The sequence below is a fragment of the Rhipicephalus microplus genome, unplaced genomic scaffold, assembly GCF_043290135.1.
Source record: "Rhipicephalus microplus isolate Deutch F79 unplaced genomic scaffold, USDA_Rmic scaffold_13, whole genome shotgun sequence".
NCBI classification, from domain to species: domain Eukaryota; kingdom Metazoa; phylum Arthropoda; class Arachnida; order Ixodida; family Ixodidae; genus Rhipicephalus; species Rhipicephalus microplus.
This window is the reverse complement of record NW_027464586.1, coordinates 38202824-38222905: the sequence shown is the minus strand read 5'-3', so window position 1 is coordinate 38222905 and position 20082 is coordinate 38202824. Positions and strand designations below refer to the sequence as shown.

General features: G+C 49.2%; 1 long non-coding RNA gene across 1 annotated transcript in view; it reads left to right on the top strand.

Moving 5' to 3' along the window:
- Positions 1–20082, top strand: part of LOC142784071 (uncharacterized) — a 163604-nt gene that overhangs the window by 81100 nt on the left and 62422 nt on the right. The gene's annotated exons all lie outside the window — the stretch shown is intronic.

The following is a 20082-nucleotide window of genomic DNA, read 5'->3' as shown; positions in this document are numbered from 1 at the left end:
GGAACAAATGGGTTGCCGTGGCGACCGACTACGCGACACGTTACGCGATCACCCGCGCTCTTTCAACCAGCTGCGCTACCGATGTTGCCGACTTTCTACTGCATGCCATCATATTGCTTCACGGCGCTCCTCGACAGCTCGTTACTGACCCAGGCCGATACTTTTTATCTCGCGTCGTACAGGATATCGTACGTTCCTGTTCCACGAACCACAAGTTCACAACGGCATACCATCCACAAACTAACGGACTTGCAGAGTGCCTGAATCGCACTATCACGGATATGTTGTCAATGTATGTTTCTCCAGACCACCGTGACTGGGACGCAACGTTACCCTACGTCACCTTCGCTTACAACTCCTCCAGACATGACACTGCAGGCTATTCCCCGTTCTAACTTTTTTATGGACGGGAACCCTCTCTGCCTCTTGATACACTCCTTCCCGCTGGTCCAAGCTCCCCTGTCCCATACGTCCGCGATGCCATAGAGCGAGCTGACGCAGCACGACAGATTGCCCGAGAACGACTCGTACTTTCTCAAGCCTCTCAGAAAGATCGATACGATCGTCACCACCGCGAAGTTTCCTATGCACCAGGTTCTCTCGTGCTCTTGTGGACCCCATGTCGTCACATCGGCCTCTCAGAAAAACTTTTATTTCGCTATGACGGACCATACAAAGTCCTTCGCAAGATCACCAACCTCACCTACGAGATACAGCGAGTCGTCGACGAAGCGCACTCAATGCCACCACCATCCACTTTTGTGCACGTCGTAAGACTGAAGCCTTATGTGTCACCCAACACTCCCCTTTCGTGACAAGCGCCGGGTCGGCGCTTTAACGCCGGGTGGTAGTGCCACAAGGCAGTAGTGGGATTGGGGCATAAAGCGGTAGAGGGTCCCTGCCTGAAAGAAAAGACTATGAAGTGGATAGAGACTGGTCCCAGCCCGCCAGTGTGCCAGGCATTGCCGTCGCGCGTAATCATCGTAAATATCGGCAAATATACGTTTCCTTGTAAGAATATCATCAATCGATAACTGCTTTATAGACTGATACAAAATGTTCTGCATCACCTTTTTTTTTCTTGGCTACAGCATGATTAGTGTTTTTACCGTTGCCATGTTTACACATACATCAGCGAGACCATTGAGTGAAAAGGTGGAATATAATCAATATTTTCCTATCTAATATAAGCAATAATTATGAACCATTCACTCGTCAATCGCAAAATCAAGCTCTGAATTCTGACAACCTGCTGACGCGAGAGGAAGCACTACATACTTGAGATGTACACGTAAATAAACAACGTGGGTTTAAAATTGCTTTTAAGATAAGCATGTGAGCCCTTACATAGTACGCCAACGACCCCATTCGATAGCTGCTTTATTGGTGCACAGGCCTTCGACACATATATCAACAATGCGGAGATCGTTCCACATTCGACTATCTGTTGCACAAAGCACTTGTAATGTGTGAAATAACACTATAAAATTTACTTTCACACGTCGCAATGAAATCTCATCAGAGGAAGTGTTACATAAATAATTTATCTATTTCTATTTTTATTATATCAAGGCGATTGAAATGTGCCAAAAACATAAATAAAGACACAATAGTTTTAGGTGTAGCAAATCTTTTGTAAAACACGCAATGCTGCATAATCTGAAGTTTCGAACCTCATTAATTAAACGTTGTCAGGTAGCAGTGCAAAAACAATCAGAGGCACGCCGTCCCTTGAAGCTGCCATTGTTTGAAATACAGTTTACGAAACTATGCTGCGTACCTTATAAAATAAGACGCCTGCAATGAGATTCCAGCAAATCAGGTGCTAACACTAAATTACAAAAATGTCTACAAAAGCCGCTCCTCCAGCTTACACTGTAACCGCGCTGTCCGTCCCGAGCGTCTGCTGTTTTTTTTTTTCTATGGAACTATACTCAGCTCCTTATGTACATTTACACCAAGAAAAAGCGCTACAAAAAAATAAGAAAGCGAAAGAGCTTCCACAAAGGATAACAAGACAAAACAATCTCGGAGCGTTTACTATGTGGTTGCCAAGTATATTCCTTTCCTCCCCCATGACTAGTGTATTGAACATATTATTTATTATTACTATTTTTATACACTTCCTGCAATCATCGTTTGAGCCCCGCCACGGTGGTCTAGCGGCTAAGGTACTCGGCTGCTGACCCGCCGGTCGCGGGATCAAATCCCGGCTGTGGCGGCTGCATTTCCGATGGAGGCGGAAATGTTGTAGGCCCGTGCACTCAGATTTGGGTGCACGTTAAAGAACCCCAGGTGGTCAAAAATTCTGGAGCCCTCCACTACAGCGTCTCTCATAATCGAATAGTGGTTTTGGGACGTTAAACCCCACAAATCAATCAAATCAATCAATCCTCATTTGGTGATTTCAGCAGGGTGGTACCCATACTTAGTATTGACAAAAACATGACAAGAAAAGTGATGCAGAAAAGTAAGCAGAGCTACACTCGGAACTGAAACCACTTCGGTAGCTTCTGTAAGAGTCGAGTAACATGTTTTTAAGAGTAGTTCATCCTTCAGCCCCACCTATTTATTGGCCACCCAACCGCAGTGGTCTAGTGGCTAAGGTACTCGGCTGCTGAACCGCAGGTCGCGGGATTGAATCCCGGCTGCGGCGGCTGCATTTTCGATGGAGGCGGAAATGTCGTGGGCCCGTGTGCTCAGATTTGGGTGCATGTTAAAGAACCTCAGGTTGTCGAAATTTCCGGAGCCCTCCACTACAACATCTCTCACAATTATACGGTGGTTTTGAGACGTTAAACCCCACATATATATCAACCTATTTATTGACCACCAGAAGTAATTGCGTAATCTACGCGAAAATACGTGCGCACGATGCGGTCAAATATACAAAAGTACTTGAGGAGATATTTTTGCACCATTGAAATAATTTGAATTGTAAGAGCTCTGTTACGTCTTTTCGATACATCGTAGACATAAAAATGTAGTCTTTGTAATCAAAACTCTGCGGGAAATGCGATAATTACGTCCAGTACACTCGACACCAAGATTCAATTCGTGCACATTGTGCTCAATATAGAAGAAAGAAAGAAAAGAAGATGTGGCTTGACGTGACACTCTGCAAGCCTAGTCATAGAAAAATTAAACAGGGACATGCGGGGAATCTATCAACAGCATGAAGAACGAGGGAGATCGGCGTCTGATGAAGTTGAATTATGAACAAAATAGACACGCTCTCTTCTACGTATTGTTTCCTTTGTGGTGCTGAACGCTATGTGTTACAGCCAACCATAAGAAACTTTTTATCGGGTCAAAACAAACCTCGCTTGTGTTTTATAAGGCTATTAACCTCACAGGGCCAAAAGCAGCACTCTTTCAAAGAGAATAGCAGAATGTGTGTACCTATATGTTCAACAAATGATTCCCAGTGTCCAGTATAGTGGACATGGTTCTCGTGTGAAAATCGTTGTACTAACATCTTTCTTAATTTTTTGCATGCTTTTCAATAGCCAATTAGCTAAAAAAAGAACATAAAAACTGTGTTCTGCCCTAGAAAAAGCTCGGGTTGGCAAAAAGTATGGCTTAGCCACAAATTAAGTATTAAACCTGATATTATGAATACTATTGATTACCTACGACGAGAAACAAACTAAAGAATGAAATGCAGTTGGTCGTAGCTTCTTCGTAAATAATTTATCTATGACTATTTATTAAAACTGTGAGGACTCGAATTCGACCGAGCCAAAGAAAGACAGAAGTGCGTAGTCTGAAAAACCGTTGATGGCTGGTGCGGAACATGTTCGCGTTTTCTACACCGGCCGGCGGTTAAACGACGCGGGTAATACCCGTGCCACACGGGCATAAAAAATGACATTTGGTGGCGAAGGCCTTCAGTTCCCGAATGACATTCGTTTCGCCGGCGCTGCTACACGTCCAAAGCGAATGACATTTGACTTGATGATGTCGATCACAGCACCTTCCAAGTGAGCATTGAGTGAATAGCAATAAAAAAAATTAAGAAGCATTTACAAGCTTCATACACATCAGATAATCATCAAATGAAGAAATAAGCGTATTACGCTGTCCTAAGTTTTAGTTTCTTGCTTTGTTTTACAACGTTGCAGCCGACCGTAGCAACCTAAGCCAACACTAGTCAGATCCACAGCGTAAATAGACACTAAAATTGACAAGCGTTTCATTATCAATACTCTATTTTCTTCGTATAACGTTCAAAGCATCTTTTTAAGACTTTAGTGCAAATAAAAGACGGGAAATTTCATTTTTAGCTCAATATGATTTGTTTTATATACTTTCAGGTAAATCGCACTTCGCGAGCTGTGTCGTCGAGAGTAGGCATTTCTCAGTCAACTGAGTTCTGGCGAAGGCAGTTGGCGGCGAATGGCGTTCGAATGGCATTCGGATGAATGCCATTTTGTTCGCCCGTGTGGCACCGCGCGAATGGCAATAAATCTGAAGGCATTCGGGGGTAAATGCCATTTTTTCTGCCCGTGTGGCACGGGTATAAGAATGCGCTGGCAGCGGGGCGCTATTCTTTGGTTCCCACAATGAGGGGCGGGCGAGAACAGGTTGAAGAGAGCCATTTCCGTAGGGAACTCGTCAGCGTCGTGTTGGAAGGAGAAAAGAGGTAACGAGGGGGAGGGTTCAACTTCATGCGGCACGTGGTGGACGTTTAAGGAACTAGCCCCTCGTGAGCCGGAATCCTGGCCTCGGGCTGAGAGGAAGTTTTGTTTGTATGCGTACATGCGAACGCCCACATTGAGGGGGGACCGAGCCGCCATGATCGCTCTGTGTTCTACGCGATCGAAGGCCTTGGTTAAGTGCAGGGCCAAGACGGCTTTAGTATGAGCGGGGATTGTAGGATCAAGGATGCCGTGCGTCAGTTGAAGCACGGCATCTTGGGTGGAGAGACATGGGCGGAAGCCCACCATAGTGTGCGGGTACATATTGTGATCGTGCATGTGTTGAGTTGGTCTGTTTAGTGCAACGTGTTCGAGAAGCTTCCCGAGACACGGTGTGAGTGAAATAGGCTGAACGTTTGATGTGGTTAGGGGTTCGTTAGGCTTAGGGACGAAGATAATCTAGGCATGGCGCCAGGATTGTGGCAGGGGGCCTTCTTTCCAGCTTTTATTAAAGTATTCTGTAATCTGGGCAATCGATTGATCATTCCAATTACGAAGCATATAGTTAGTAACGATGCCTATATCTGGTGCGGAGTTTGTGCGGATGTTTTGGAGGGCCATATGAACCTCTTGCTCCGAAATTTCCTTGTCCAGAGTCTCATTCGGGGCTCTTGTGTAGGGTGGGAGAGAGGAGGAGGTGCCGGGTACTGTGTGCGTTGTGTGGAGTTGGTCCAGAAGGCTTTCAGGAGACAGCGTCGAGTTGTGAAGTAGGCGTGTAATGTGATGTTGTGACGTTTTGCGTGAGTGTGTGGGATTGATAAAGTGCCATAGGGGGTGCTATGCTTGTTTTGTGAAAAGGTTGCCAGCTATGCTGTTGCACATCTGGCTCCGGTTGGAACGGCACAGCTCCTGGGCGTGCGCAGTTATTCTGTCTGTAGCATGGACAGTCGGCGTTTTAGCGTTCTATTATGTTTCTGCCATTTTCATCTCTCCTGAAAGCTGTGGTGCGCCTCCCTGAGGTGGGATAGGCGTGTGTCCCATGTAGGAGTGTTGGGTGGTGTGGTAATGTGTTGTGTGTGCATGGCGACGTCATTCAGGAGAGATGTGACCCAATGATCAATGTCTTGTATTGGCGTATTGGGGAGCACCCGACGAGCGGATTGTATAGCGTTCCATTGAATAAGATTGTGTGGTGAGTAGTCGAGGCCTGCAGGTTGTGTAAGGTATTTGAATGACGATAATGTAATGATCACTTCCAAGTTTGTGTTGCGTGCGGGACCACAAGATATCTTCGAGTGAGCGTCTTAGTGTGAGGTCTGGGCTAGTGTTCATGGTTACACTATTGCCGATTCGGGTTGGTGTTTGAAAGTTGTTATGTGTAGTGAGGCGCAGGTCTTGGATAGTAGTAGAAAGCCTGCGAGCCCTTGCTGTGGTGTACAGATAACCCCAGTCAGTATGTTGAGAGTTAAAGTCACCGCATATGAGTAGGGCGTTCCGGCCCACGATGCGGTCCTTCGCAGATGATACAGACTTGAGTACATTTAGGGTTTGCTAAACTGGCCACATCTGGGACATTTTTGGGACCTAGGTTGGATACATACATCTGTGTGGTGGCCTATGGTCCGGCGGTTACTACACGTCTCGACCCTTGGGGAAGAGGGCGTGCACACATGCTGTCCCTTACCATAAACGATTCTCTCGGGGACTGTGGCTTGACCAAAGACAATCAGAATTGAACTTGTGAGTCTCATTTGTCGAGCGTCTAGTATACTTTCTTGAGGGCTGCGGGCGATCAAGTAGTTCTTGGGGCAATTTTTTCCAGAAGGCGTCTGTAATAACTCCCCGGACCGAGCCATCGGGGGGTGTGATGTATGCCGTCATGGCATACTCATGCTGTTCGTATGTTATTTGGTGGAGCTGCACAAGCTTGAGCGCTTCCTTTTGATTCACCGCAGACACTGTGCAAGTGTTGTTGACGGGTTGAATTTGAAGGGTCAGCGTAGATAGGTCGGTCAGCTCAGCGGCCTGCATGAGAGCGGCGAGGAGGTAGCGTGGCCGCTGCGTCGTAAGGTCGCCTCCCTGGAAGCGGAATACCACTTTATATTCGTCTGGTAGAAGGGGTGGTAGTTTCTTGATCTTTTGTGTAGTTGTATGAAGAACGCGCAACTGCGGCGATGAGTACTGCAGCATGGAGCTCGGGCGGCTTCAGGCGTCTCCGATGACTGACTCGGCGTCTTTCGCACAGAAGGATCGGCGTTCGTACCGTGAGTCGTTTTTCGTGTTTCCCGTAGGTGCGCCTGGGCTCTGAGCACTTGGGTCCAGTCCCGAGGGTTATACTGCCGTACCTTGAACTTGAACCACCATGCTGGCTTCAGGTGGGTAGGCAGCAGCGCGGCGCGTCGCAAGGCGTAGCAAAGCGTTGGTGTGACGTGGCTTGGTGTATGGGCCATACGGCCCTCCAGGTGCTCGCCGAAACCTAAAGAAGGGTCAGTAGAAAGCGCTCACCTCTACGAAGACGTTCGCGTCGTTGAGGGAACTCGAAATACCAGTAATTGGCAATTTTCACTGTCGTGGTACAGAGCCGAAGTGAAGCGCGGCCGCACCCCAAGACCCCTTGTGACCAAACTCTGGGACCTGGAATTCCTTGTGTGGCTTACTGATCGCCTTGAAAGTGCTTCCGTCGTGTGCGTAGATTTAAACTCCCATCACACGGCGAGTTGGTGCGCGAGTGTCGGTGCCAGTGGCAGGGCCTTGATGGACGCCGCCCTGAGGGCTGGATTTCACATCATTGACCATACGAGCTACACCTTTCTCCGTCCCGGTGCGGAGCGCAGTGCGCTCGACCTCTCCCTTGTGACGGACGAGTGCTGTTACTCATGAAGTCGCGCGTGGGACACTGGGGTCTGCTATGACCGGGGTTTGCAGGCACCGGAGGTCCGGGATGAAGTTGTCGAGGCAGGAGGAAAAGAGACTTGAAGAAGATTTAGTTACAATATATATACATGGTGTGCTTTCGTACACGACGAGCTCTTTCTTACATGGCGAGATCTAGAATACGGTGTTCCTCTAGATGGCGCTCCTTCGAGTGAGCCGGGTGGCTCATTAAAAAGGGTGTGTTCTCCCCAGATCCTTAGATCAGGGAACACGTGCAGATGGTACTCTACAATCACAGATCACACAGAAGTGGCACGGGGGACGAGCATGCACGGCCCACGTGAACGTCCAATATTTAGGCGTGATCACTGCACTCCAAGGCAGCACCAGCGGGGCTCTTTCTTGTCGTGTGTGCACTGATGGCCGAGGGGTTTCAAGCTCATGACAGCATACAATGAAGGGTCCGCCATTCTGTTCGCTCCATTAGTGGGGCGATTAGCGGAGGGCGTCGCAGCATCTTTCAAGGAAGCTGCGGCACTTGTCGTCTCCCGAACCACTTACGGCGTCGTGGCGACACGATGCCTCCCCGTCCATCTAGAAGGGACAATAACTGGCGAGCATGGGCAGCCGGTCGTTCGGCTACTTGTTTGAGGATTAAAAGAGCACCGCTCCCTCGTCAGCCCTGGCTCGAGTCACAACAGCTCGTCCACCGGCGGGAGATTCAACCTGAGGGTGACCAGCTGCACAAGTTGCCCGAAGTGTCGTTATGTGGTGGCGTCTTCTATGCCACTACCGATAACGCCCAGTCAAGGACTCTCTTCCACTCGTTCCTTGTGGCTCTCTTCTGCGAAAAACATTCATACACACCACCACAGGCACAGGAGAGCGCCCTGCTTGCACTGAGACACATCGAGTCCTAAAAATCCTCCAAAACAACCTTCCGTAAGTAGTATCACCAAACACAAAGCAGCAATCGGAACGATTCTCTGAGCGTTCGCCAAATCTTCCAATTCAGATTCGAGAATTATCTTCGCGTTAGACGGCTTTCAAGAAAAGTAACTGTCAAGTAATACGTTCCCCGTGGCATACCCGTGTGCAAGCGTGAGTAATCCGCTCTAACCTAGCAGGCCTAATACTAATAAAATAAAGCCTTTTGCTTCACGCTATCTTTCAGTTCCTAAAATTTTGTGCCGCCAAAGCAAGTCGTCAGTTCCCACGGAGCTGACGAAGAGACAACTGCCATGCTGCACCTGCATCAGGAACATCCACATCCGCAAATGCACGTCACAGTGCTCCTGCCTGGATGAGCTACTACTCGACTTTCCCTTGCGGTTACTACTCTCGCAAAGCATACACATAAACTCATGAACTAGCTTTTCATCTACACTGGACAATGTGAACAAAACAATAAATTAACAGAATAAACATTCGCATGAATCCTGAAAAAACTCGGAAAGATTATTTCCACGTCTGTGCGCTCAGTCGTACTTAGTTCATTACGTCACCCCTGCTCATTTACACGTATCTACCAAGACGCAGGCTCCTATGCGTGTCGTTTATACAATCGCACAACGGTTACTTTATAAAAACGTACAACGCCTAAGATATGAACAAAATTGAAAGTGGGTTACCTAAACACTATTTAGTTGCCAACACACTTACAAAACACATTTTAAAACCCAAAACAACTTAAACCGCCTAAAGCAAACTTCAAAACAAAACAAATCCACTAGTGACCGCCATCAAAAGCCTAGTGCTGTCTACTCCCTTTTCACATGAACGCGCGGTGTCACTTCCTGAGGGTCTTTCTTGGCGAACGGGAAATGGAACAATGGCAAATCTCATTCGCTTCGCCTCCTACCCCCGCAAAGGTCCTCGCTCGTAACCAGAGTTCTTACTCTCGCTCAGTTACTGTTAGCAAGCCATCGACCTCGCACTCCCGCGGCCCATCAAACATGAGGCCCGTGTACATGGACGCGACGGGGGTGGGCTGAGTTGAGTGGCGGGTTCAGCTTACCTCGACGCACCCGAGTTTATATGAACTCGTACGGACGAGTTGAGGTGAGCGGTGATCGCAGCTACGCTTTGCGTCGAGCCGAAATCCCGTCTTCCGGTACCGGTTTCTGCTCCTCCAAGCCTGCGCTCTCGCCGCTGTGGGCTGCGGTTGTTTACGCAGTTGTCGCTCCGCCACCGCGATAGCTGTCTTGGTATTTTTTCTCAGTTTGTACCAGCGGTACTTTATGGTTGTGTTGGTGTCTTGGCTAACACTGCACAACGCGATGGCAGCAGTGGTTCTGTTGCGGCACAGCGCTCGCCGCAGGCGTATCCGCAGCCTGACGCACCGTCCCCTGCTCACCCCTGGCTGGTCTCTCCAGGAATTCGCCGTGATTCGTGGTTTGTAACGCCTTTCATTTGTGTACCTGATGCTGTGGAAAATCCTTTGAAGCCCTACACGCGAGTCATTTTTCTGCAATAGTTGTGGCTTGTCGCTAATACGAATAAAGTGGTGCCCTGAACCTCGTTGAAAATTTTAAATTGAAAACAATAAGCAGTTTTTAAATGAAATTGACTAAAGACCCTCATCAATTGTTGGAACAAAGTGTACAGTTCCACCACAATTAAGTGCACCGTGTTCCTCTGGCCTCATACGCTCACCCTGTTTGGCTAATCTGATTTCTGTGGCTTTTGGACTGGACAGTGAGATCCTTACACGATGAATTTTCAATCTGAGGGCTTGTAATTTCAATTGGAATGCAATATACATTTTTGAGTAAAATTTCTATCGGCTTACGTAAAAATTCATACGGCCGCATACCATTTTGCCGTAATTTTACACCTCTATTTCTATTGTGCTTCGTTTATGCTTAAAAATGAAAGTAATTTGCTATTTTTTATACTTACTTGCAGGATTGGAGCAACTCACTCAGTTTTTTTCTCGTTGACTAAAGCTAGCAACGTCGTTATTTCATCATCTGTCCACATGGTGCATGGAGCCCGCGAGGATGTCATCGTACCTAGCGCGCGCGTACCCGCCGACAGAGAAAGAGCAACGTCGGAGTGATGGGGACAGGGGAAGCGGAGACCGCGACGGGCGGTCACGAGCCGTCAACTCAGCGTGACTGGTTATACATGCCCTTTCTGAGCACGGCGAGTTCGGTGAACCTACCCCCTGTCTCCGGGTCGACGGGACTCGCCGCGACGACTCTCCGCCCCGACGCGTCCGCTTATACATGGGGAGGGCGAGTCCAGAAAACCTGTTTATTTCGACTCAATGCGCCCTCGTCGGGTCAATGTAAACGGGCCTATGATGTCGATAAAGCAACAAAAGGCTGACCGTACCCTTCCTTTTCTTTGCCTTTTCAACCAACGTGCTTTTCCTTTTTCGTTTGGTCCGGCGGCTCGGACGCATACAAACCAACTCTGGTGCGACAACAAACGCCTAATAAACTGCCCTCGAACCTTTACCAGCTTTCTTCAAGTGGGCTGTGCTCTTTGTCGTACTCTGCTTTACGACGCCGCTTACGTCTACCCTTCTTCTTAAGGGGAAGTTGTGAGCCTCTCGCTCGCATATTCTGTACACTGTGCTCGTCCGAAGCTGGCGTTCTTGCCTAGCAGTTTTAAATCTACTTGGACCCTGCATGGAAGATTCAGCGCTGAGACAGCCTCACTGTGTCTCTGCCGGATATTCTAAAACTATGTTAGCTGTTTCGCTAGATGAAACCTCGTCACTGCCCTTTGTTGTACTTATTCTGGCCTGCGTCGGCCTGTTCTCTTAGCGTAGCAACATTCGCAGTTGTGAAACTCAGATCATTCTGGAGCCTGCTGTTACCCTCATAGGTGCTAGACTCTTCTTTACGGCTTCGATCTCAACTGCAACGTAGTCACCATTCAACTAGTGCTACACTAACATTATATTTCCTCGTGTATACGCATGACAAGCAATGGAAACACCATGCAATATTTTCCGTCAGCTGCCACCACCTTATTTTGAAGGAGCTTATCTCTTAAGCCCTGTCACTCGCTCTAATGCATGTCACTACCCATTCGATAGATATATGTACAACGCATATTGGCTACCAAAATAATACAGCGCTTACAATGCAAAGTTCAAACTAGTTATTTACAAAATCCCTGAAGTAAACAAAAAACTCCTTTCAACAGTCCTAAGTCAACATTTTTGAGAAGCTGACAGCTATTCTCAACAACTTTAAGTCGAACTCGTGGTGGTCGCACCCGGAACGATCTTCTCGACAAGCGGGGTGTACAACACACGTATAAGTGAATCGCCTTGCTACCTAACCCCACGACATTCTTCGAAGCAGACCTGCCGTCGTCCCTTCCTGCTACTTCGCGAAACCCATCGACCTTTGTGTTCCGCACTCCGTCCAATGCGCCGCGAAAACTACGGGAAGGTCCCTTTCCCTCTGACCACTTACGCACACAATGCGCTTCGCTTTTCTTTGCTCCTCGGACGCTCGGACGCTTGCGATACGGCAACTTTCTCGCAATTTCGCTCAGCCATTTGAACACATTCATCAAACGCGTTGCGATTTTCGCCTGTCTGTCTTTCGGATGCTTTCTCCGCTTTGCACTCTTCATGGTGCTGTCTATGAAGCCTTTCGCCCACCTCTGATGCTCCTCAGCACCCACATGCTTGTTAGATCTTTCGCGCGCTTGGTCCTGATGATTGCCTAGCAATTCATTATTCGAATACTGCCGCGTACGATGCGCTTTTCTTTTCCGGCAGCTTGGACGCATACGATACAGACACGGCATAGATGAAAATGGCATTTTCATTGCAATTTCACTCCACCGTTTGAAGCCCTTACTCAAACGCCTTGTGCTCATCGCGAGCTTTGCCTTACTGTTGACCTTCGGACGCTTTCTCCCCTGTGCAAGCTTCTTTGCGCGGACTTTGGAGCCTTTCGTCCCACTCTGACGTTCTTCATCATCGATATGCTCCTCCGCTGTCTCGCACGCACAGTCCTGATGACTGCCTATCAGTTCATCGTTATACCACGGCCGCGTCGATTGCGCTTTTCTTTTCTTTACTCTCCGGCCGCTCATACGCATGCGATTCAAGCCAGCCAGAGAAGAGAACGGGCCCTTTCTCGCGAATCTACCCCGCCGTTTGAAGGTCCTTGTCGAACGTGCCGCGCTCATCGCCAGCTTTGCTGCGCTGCGGTTTTTCGGACGCTTTCTCTGCTTGGCACTTTCCATGGTGCCAGCTTTGGAGCCTTTCGTCAGCCTCTGATGCTCATCAACATCGTCTATAGGGCTGCAAGGTTCAATTCTCATGGAACGCTCTGCTAATCATAACTCCGTTTCCACCACCACGGAACCCTCACACCCTGCTTTGACCGCGCGATTTTTTTCCTCGGAACAGGTTAGAATATCAACGATATCCTTACAGATGTTAGCCTTCCCTTCGGCGAGAAATGACACCGCCGCTACATTCCACTGCTCGTGCTCTACATCTGCAATGTCCGGCCTGAAGTCTTCTCTTCGGCCTTAAATGGAAACCCCGCTAAATGCACCGCTCGTGCGCTACATTCGGATGTCTGGCGTATTTCCTGCAATGTCACCACCTTACGATGCATCCTTTCAATCTACTCATCTAATTCCTGCATCTTCATTCCATGTTCTTCATTCCTGCGCTCTATTTTCTCTTTGTCCCACTTGCGCTTTTCTTCCTCTTCCTGATCCATTAAATACATATTCCCGAAGTGATCGATTTCTTCCTTGTTACTCTTGCTTTCGAGAAACACTTCACGGAGTTTAGATGCTGGCATATTGTTGTCATAATCTATATCGAGATCCCAACACAGCTTTTGCAGGTTATCTCTCGTGAGTCTCATATGGTACATGACTACTGCTTTGCCTTGGCTCAGCTGGGACAAATCACAAACTCACCAGTGTTTCAATTCTGGGTCTGTAGAAATTGAAGCCTGGCGAATCCCACAGCGGAGACCACAAGCTTAAGCACACAAGTAGCACTACGCGGCCAACCTCCTTCTCTAACCTGTTTCCTGTTTCTTTCTCACTCTACCGATTTTTACAACATCCCAATTTCTCCCGCAACGTACCCTTACAAATTCCGCAAAACACACAAGTTCATACTGAATCGATTGATTGATTGATATGTGGAGTTTAACGTCCGAAAACCGCCATGTGATTATAAGAGACACCGTAGTGGAGGGCTCTGAAAATTTCAACCACCTGGGGTTCTTTAACGTGCACCCAAATCTGAGCACACGGGCCTACAACACTTCCGCTTCCATCGGAAATGCAGCCGCCACAGCCGGGATTCGAACCCGCGGCCTGCGGGTCAGCAGCCGAGTACCTTAGCCACTAGACCACCGTGGTGGGGCTACCTGCGGGACCACCGGTAGCTAAACAGGGTACAGGCGGGCTTCCAGGGGATGTGACGCGTCACCCCGATGGTGAAGCTTACTCTGCCTAGAGGACTCCCGACCCGTTGCGCGGGACCCGCTACTGAATTACCTAAGCTTTTTTTCCTAATCTACTTGCTCAGATAAACATAGAGTGCCGCTCCGTGCTGAGATAACCACCACAGTGGCCATGCAGTTGTTGGTTATATCGATATTTAAACGGCTCTAGGCTAAAAGACTTGATACACCTCAATCACGAAGCCAGGCACTCACCCCATTACGTGCGGTTGGGGTACGCTGTGCCAATCCCGCTGAATTCCAGGGCTTTCGGCTGACATCCGGTCCAAGTCGCTCTCCGTCGCGGAGTCATATCCCAACGCTGCCAACCAGTTGTTGCGACTGAAGTTTGCAGGCCCCATTGGTCCGGGATGAAGTTGTTGAGGCAGGAGGAAGAGAGACTTGAAGAAGGTTTATTTACATTATATACATGGTGAGCTTTCGTACACGACGAGCTCTTTCTTACATGGCGAGCTCTCGAATCTGGTGTTCCTCTACGTGGTGCTGCTTCGAATGAGTCGGGTGGCTCATTAAAAACGGTATGTTCTCCCCAGATCTCTAGATCAGGGAACACGTGCAGATGGTACTGTCCAATCACAGATCACACACAACTGGCGAGGGGGACGAGCATGCATGGCCCACGTGAACGTCCAATATTGAGGCGTGTTCAGTGCACTCCAAGGGGGCTCTTCTTTGTCGTGTGCGTTCTGCTGGTCGAGTGGTCCCAAGCTCATGATAGTATACATCAAAGGGTCCGCTGATCTGTTCGCTCAATTAGCAGGGCGATTTGCGGCTGCCGCCGCAGCACATTTTAAGGAAGCTGCCGCACTTGTCGTCTCCCGAGCCGCATACGGCGTCGTGGCGACACGACGCCTCGCCCTCTGTCTAGAAGGGACAATAAATGGCGAGCATAGACAGCTGGCCATTCGGCTACTTGTTTGAGAATTAAAAGAGCGCCGCTTCCTCGTAAGCTCTGGTGCCAGTCTCGGCAGGACTCCGATCACTATCCGATCTTCTTGGAGCCCTGCTATGCCGGCGCGCAGCGCATCAGTCTCTACACTGTGGTGTACTGGCTCCGCTTCCGCGAACTGTGTACTACAGCGCCAGTCGCGGACAACTTCCTCCGCCATATTGCAGAGCTCGCGAGTGGCACCACAACGGTGTGTCGTGTGCCGACGGGAACGCCAGTGCCTGATATCAAGCTTCTGAACCTTCGCACAGCTCGCCGCTTGGTGGAGCGCAGAGCGGAATGCTAGGACAAGGCAAGGGATTGGACTTCTTACAACCGCATGGACGCGGTTTGTCGTCACCACACCCACCAACAACGGGATCGTGGCTGGTCCAGCCTCTGCCGCACCTTCGACGACCCTCGCTCCTAACGGCGTGCCTGACGCGTGTTTCATGCTCTCCTCCTCCCCCGTGTGCCCCGGCATTCGGAGCTCTCCATCGCGGTCATTTTCGGCCTCAGCACCGCGCTGCTCGCCGATTTGCTGGCAGACACATTGGCGGGTGCGCCTACTAATAGTGCAACCGTTCCCGTGCCCGCGCTCCCACCACATGTACAGCCAGAACCCTTCGCGCCCTTTCGCTATTTCCCCACACCAGCCATTGTGGAGGCAGTCGGCGAGCTGTGCACGGTGGACTTCAGCATCTGTGAACTGCGTGCCGTTCTTGACTCACGGAAACGTCGCTCAGCTCCGGGGGTGATGGCATCACCAATGAGACGCTCCGAAATTGGATGTCAGCCAGATTCCGAAACTGCTCCAAGCCTTCAACGCCAGCTGGCGCACAGGAGGGCTACCATCATGCATCATGTAGTGAGACATTGGTGATTCCCGTCCACAAGAAGAGAAAACCAAAATTCAAGCCTGCATATTACCGGCCTATTTCGCTTACTTCGGCCGCGGGGAAAATGCTCAAGGCCATGGCGCTCCGGCGCCTGCAGTTGATCACCGCTGCACCGGACTTTCTCGCTGAACAGTCCAGCTTCAGGGCTCATCAGGGGACGGCAGACTCCATCCCTGACACCGTAAGTCTTCCTGAGAAGGCCAAGCACCACGGGTAGGCGGGATGCCTCGTCCTCTTCAACGTCAGAAGTGCATTTGACTCGCTCCCACACAACACAATCATGGCCGCTCTTTGCAAGATGCGTGTGTGCGGGAACATGCTTTGTTACGTTGAGGCATTCCTCAGGGGCTGGTCTTTTCGTGTGCGCGTCGCTGGCGAGTTCAGCAGGCCTCGGGCGATGTCAGCGGGTGCGCTGCAGGGCAGTGTGTTGAGACCCTTTTTGTTCAGCGTAGCCCTCGCATGCCTCAACGACCACATCCCGCGCGGCACAGCCTAAGAAGTGCGTGCTGCTGTCTACGCCGACGACGTTGCGCTCTTCACAAGTGGTCCCACCCCTCCTGGTCTTCAAGTGCGCGAAGGACTCCAGGCTGCCATCAATGCTGTGAACGGCTTCATCACGGGCATCGGGTTGAGCTCTCCACCTCCAAGATGGAGGCCATGCTCGTCCATCCGAAGCACTCGGGGTGAATCGATGTCCCGAAGCTCGTCATTCGCGGCCACCGGCTGCCGTGGAAGCACAGAGTGCGCTACCTTGGTGTTACCATCGACAACCGGCTCAGCAAGAAACCCGCGATTTCGTCCATTCGCAATGAGTCACGAAGGATTGGACAGTGTTGAATGCATTCTTCCTTCTCTCATTCTTTCCCTCTCATTTTCCCTCCTCCTTCTTTCACTCGCCCTCCCCCATACTCTGCGTGGAGCCGTGTAGGTGTCTTCCTCGTGAAAGACAGTAGCAGCTCCGCGCTTATTTCTTCATTTTTCCTTTCAAGAGCGTCTACATGCCAACATCGTGAACACTAGGAATGCAAGATGCCACCCCACGTATCCGCAGAAAAATGATCAAAAATTACTTCTTATAATTTCCGTCGCACTACATGATGGGTTCGTTTCCCCATGAATGCAAATCACGAGTGAGGGCTAGGGGATGGGTGAGAGCAGGAGAAGGCCAGATGAGAGGGTGGTGAACTGCTGGATCGGGTGAATCTGGCTGGCATTACAAAAATAGAGGAGGCGCTGTTCCGGAAAACAATCCAGCAAGCACTGTATGGCAGTTTGATTGCGCGACCGAGTGCCGAAGAGACATTTGTCGCTCTTTCTTAGTGATAAATGTGCAAAGACACCTAATACTATATCTGTCGTTGCGTCGCACACGCTAGTTTCACCTGACTTCAGAGCAAACTGTGTAAAGAAGTCAGGCTTTTTACTGCCCAAAACTGCTCCGAGAGATGGCACTACGTGTGTACAAAACTACAGAGTGTGACGTCTCTCGCTAAAAGAAAATACGAATACATCACCTAACTCTCCGTAGTTCTAAGCGATTGTAGAATGTATTTTTGGAAGATCACCGGAAACCGCTGTAACTTGAACATAATTTTATCACGTGGTATGCTATCATATTGTACATTAACCATTTTTACTTTGAAATGAGACGGCTGAGAGTGCAGTGGTTTTTCTGCTTTATCATTCTTTTTGTGCTTGTCTCCATCGGCTGCTTCACAAGCAAACATCTTTGTGGCTTGTAGACTCGGCGTCGTGACCTCTCCCTACGTAGGGAGAGGCTGTGCAGCTTCGTGAAGCCACAGGCCCCCTACCCTCTTAGAAAGAGGGCACGGCACCAGGTCTGCACGCCACGCGCGGACGTACTGCAACGCGTACTTCTGGACAAGGCATGAACACAAGCCCCTCCTTCTGATTGGAGATAGACAATACGTGCATTGTCCCGTAGCTGCACGCCCTCTTTTTTGATAGAAAAAGGGCACGACGCCACCAATTCAACATAGATTAGAACATAGAACAAAGATGCGACCGATTCAACATAGAAAAGGCTTTAGAACAGAAATGACCGCTTGGCCAGCAGAAGACTATCGTCCATCGCCGGCTTTGGAAGCGGCACACGCGAATACGCGCCCATTTTTTACTAGGTGTTGTTGGCAGGGTTCGTTTGAAGATCGGGCTGCCCAAACACGACTTTGCTAACGAACTCGTCATTTGGTACAAGTATACGCCCGTACATGCTGCTTGATTAGTAACAACTTTATTGGTAGTCTGACAGAGATTTCGCCGACCGGGCTTCAGGTCTCCCTCGTGGAGACGTGAAGAGCTTGCCTGACCACTGTCTCGCGGGCCTGCTGGACGGCCCAGAGTCGGTCGCAGGGCGGCGGCTGCACAAGGCAGCAGCCCACCGCAGCGATAGGGTTCCGGTTTTAGCACCTTGTGGATTTTTGGTACAATTTCAGGGCATGTGAATTAATGTGGCAACATCAATATGACGTATCTTGCATATGTTTGTCAAATATATATTGGGGTATAGTTTGTCAAGCAGTGCGGGATTGGGATTGGTGTGCGTCTGCAGCTGTCGTAGGTCTGCCACTTGCATTCTGTTCAGCTTCTCGCTGGGTGGAGGAAAGGATCGACGGGCCAAGTAAAAGACTTGGTAATTTATTTATACATCGTCATACGGTCTTTCGTGTTTCCCTATAGAGGCTGGTCACCAGCGCTGTTAGCGAGTTTCTGGTGCATAGACAAATTTAATAAGCTTCAAATGTGGTTCAGCATGCCCAAATTATAAAGATAACTACATGGAGTAAAACAGAAACATAAGGAGAGCAAATTCATCACAGACACTGTGGGACTGGTTCATGCCCAACAGTTCCTGCGCACAGGTACAATGATTCCGAAAATTGTGCGAGTAAAGACGGTGTAAGAAATGAGACAGAGGGACAACGCCCGTACGCTGGTACGTCTGTTGATGATGATGATGCTTCAAGCATGGCTTATACCCATTGAAGGGGATCAGCCAATGCTTGATTGTACACTTTAATGAGACTTTTTCTTGTACAATGTTTACATAAAAAGCAACGTATGTAAAACGGAAAAACCGCCCTTTATCTGCTTTGTTCTTCTCTTACTCCAGCCGAGCATGGGCTCGTTCCTGAACCCCGCTTTGTCTTCGCTACAATGAACGAATGAATAAACTTTATTTAAAGTCCGGCAGTTTTACCGGGCGAGGTGGGGAAAGAGGAGATTAACATTTGTTCCTTCCCACTCTCTCCGTCGATTATGATGGCGGCGCCTGAGGCGATCGCTCGAAGTCCTTGTTCCCGGGCGGCATCTTCAGCTTGCCGGACGGCCCAAAGCTGGTCGGCCAGCTCGTCGCTGGTGAGTGCCGCCTCCAAGCGGAAGCGTAGCTGACGCCGCCGATCGGCAACAGTGACCGCAGCTGCGGTGGAAGCCGGCCCCTGCCCTCGCGTGGTGGGGACATAAGAGAATCAGGAAAACGAAAGGAAAATGGCAATGGGAGATAGAAAACTCATTTCACATTTCTGTCTAAAACGGGGAATCTTCGTCTTCAATGCGCAGGATAGATAGCAATAGGACTAACAGGAGCAATACTAGCGTTGGTTTCTCTTATTTCCCCAGCACAACCTTTCGTGGAATCACGCATTATCACTTGGTATATTGTGGACTGTAGAAGCATCGCCGTATTATAAGGGGAAACCCTTAAGTGGATATGTTGGGCTCCCCTCCGAGAAACTTTGTGAAACCTTCAGGTATCGTAAGGGTATTCTAATTACTCGCCAAGTACATACGTCACCTAGTGCGAGTTATTACTCACAAAAGGTCACAACAATGCATAGTTGTGACATCACAACTCAAGATTGTTGCTAGCGCATCATGGAAGTAGTAAACCGCGTGTGGCTAAGAAAACTTGCAATGCCACTAAAACCACATTAAAAGCTGAACGATTTCCTCCGAGGAGAGGGAGAGCGTAGAATTTTCTTTAAGTACACTAGAGGGAACTCTGACTGTATTTCACTTCCCGTGGCCCAGAGTCGCTTTGTCAAGATACGACAATCAGCAAATGTTCAGGCGTTGCAATGAACAAACTTGACCTTTACGCACCACTTTAATTTGGGTTACGGAGTTCGAAATGGTTCTTTATTCGGAACAAAACAGAAATGAAACAATATTCAAAGCCGCAATTGCGTTCGAAGCCCGCAAGCTCAAAGACTGCGTAATTTTTAATACTACCTGCCATTCACATGGTGACT